This window comes from Lactuca virosa, chromosome 9, assembly GCF_052849685.1.
Source record: "Lactuca virosa cultivar CGN04683 chromosome 9, Lactuca_virosa_CGN04683_v6, whole genome shotgun sequence".
Lineage (NCBI taxonomy): Eukaryota > Viridiplantae > Streptophyta > Magnoliopsida > Asterales > Asteraceae > Lactuca > Lactuca virosa.
The window spans coordinates 102,567,237-102,569,404 of NC_136434.1; the positions used below are offsets into that span (position 1 = coordinate 102,567,237).

Consider the following 2,168-nt stretch of genomic DNA (forward strand, 5'->3'; position numbering starts at 1 on the left):
CACATTCTTGCTCAACTCAAGGAGATCCCCTTCTATGGAAAAGACCACGAAGATGCCTATAAACACTTGGATGAAGTCAATGATGTAGCTGATTATTTTAATGTTCCAAATGTGCCTCGCGAAACCCAGCTGCTTCGTATGCTTCCAGTTACATTCAAAGGTGCTGCAAAGGATTGGCTCAAGTCACTCCCTCCCGGATCCATCACTACATGGGCTAAGATGAAGGAAGAATTTATTTACCAGTTTTGCCCACCTTCGAAAATAGCCAAGTTGAAGAAAGCTATTGCCAACTTTGAACAACAACCTGGAGAGTCCCTTTATGAGGCATGGGAGAGATACAAAAGTCTACTAAGGAATTGCCCGCATCATGATCTTAATAGCCAGCAAGAAGTCTCCATTTTCTATGATGGAGTCAATGTAACAACTAGGCAACTCCTTGACTCGCAAGGACCCCTCACAAAGAAGGCACCCCCGGTGATCAAAGAACTAATTGAAGAATTCTCTAAGCATTCTAGAGAATACCACAATCCACGGAATGATATGACCAAGGGATCGGCTTATGCAGCTTCTGAAGATTTGTCGGCAGTTATGGCAATGTTGAAAACCATGGATAGGAGGATGGATAAAATGGATCAAACAATCCATGCTATTCGGGTAGGATGTGAGAATTGCAATGGGCCTCATCTAACTAGAGATTGTGATTTGGATGAGAACGGGAATAAGAAAGTGCAAGTATCCTATTCTAGTGGTGATAGATTTGATGACGATTGGCGAAAACCTAAGAAAGAATGGCTCCCTTATGATGAGTACAAGAAAGCGAGGGAGGAGAAATTTAGACAAAAGGCAAGGGGTTTTTTACCAAAAGGAGGAGCCGGTACAAGAAAAGAAACCAAATCTAGAAGAAATGCTCACTAAATTTGTAGCTGCATCCGAAAAAAGACACAATGACCACGATGCTGCAATACAAGATACAAGAACAATATTAAGGAATCAGCAAGCATCTATTCACAACATTGAGAAGCAGCTGGGGCAACTTGCCCAACAAATGAATCAAAGAGCACCGGGAGAACTTCCTAGTAACACCGAAAACAATCCAAAAGGCGCACATATAAACATTGTCACAACTAGGAGTGGGAAGATTATAACCCCTCTGGCCCCTATTCAGAACGAAGACCCGAAGATGGTACAAGAGAAGGAGGCAGAAGGGCAGAACCAAAATCAGACCCAGCTGAACACAGACCCTACTCGCCGAGTCCACGAAATGGACTCGACGAGTCCGACATCTGATCAGAAAAATGCACCTCCTGTTAAGCCATATGAGCCTCCACTGCCATATCCAGCCCGAGCTAGACAAGAGAAGAATGAAGAAGACTAACAGAAGTTTCTAGAACACATAAAGGCTCTTCAAATTAATTTATCATTCATAGAAGCGGTTGCTCAAATGCCAAAATAAGCCAAATTTCTCAAGGATCTTCTAACTAATAGAAGGAAGATGGAAGAAGTGAAGAAGGTGGTCCTAAACGAGAACTGTTCAGCTGCTATGTTGAACAAACTTCCTAAGAAGAAAGGAGATCCGGGAAGTTTAACATTGCCATGCCAATTTGGAAACTTGGCCACCATTTACGTACTAGCTGATTCAGGGGCAAGTGTAAATCTCATGCCTTAATCGTTTTTCAAAAAGTTAGATCTCCCCGAGCCAAGACCCATTCGTATGGCAATCCACCTCGCAAACAAAACGGTTACATTTCCTAGAGGAATTTGTGAAGATCTTTTGGTGAAGGTGGACAAGTTCGTGTTCCCCACGGACTTTATAGTTCTAGACATGGAAGCGGATCCCCAAGTCCCGATCATATTAGGAAGACCTTTTCTTAATACGGCAAGTGCTATCGTTGACATGTGAGATTCTAAACTTACCCTTCGGGTAGGAGATGAATCAGTCACATTTGGAGTTGATCAAGTCATGAAGCATGCAAGGAGTAGTGATGACACGGCATTTTCAATCGACATTTTGGAAGAAATGTTGGAAGACTGGAAAGAAGAAAAACCAAGCAAGTCCACCGTTTCATTTGAAGAAGAGTTTGATGCTGAAAGGGACCTGATGGAGTTAGAAAGACTGCTCGAGGAAGCTGAGTATGACGATCTGATCAGAAGTGCAGAAAGACCGACTC

General features: G+C 42.9%; 1 non-coding gene across 1 annotated transcript; it reads right to left on the bottom strand.

Moving 5' to 3' along the window:
- Nucleotides 1–267: 267 nt before the first annotated feature.
- On the bottom strand, nucleotides 268–374 carry LOC145141742 (small nucleolar RNA R71). Its single transcript, XR_013722937.1, has one exon. It is a non-coding gene; the product is annotated as a small nucleolar RNA R71 (small nucleolar RNA).
- Nucleotides 375–2,168: the final 1,794 nt, after the last annotated feature.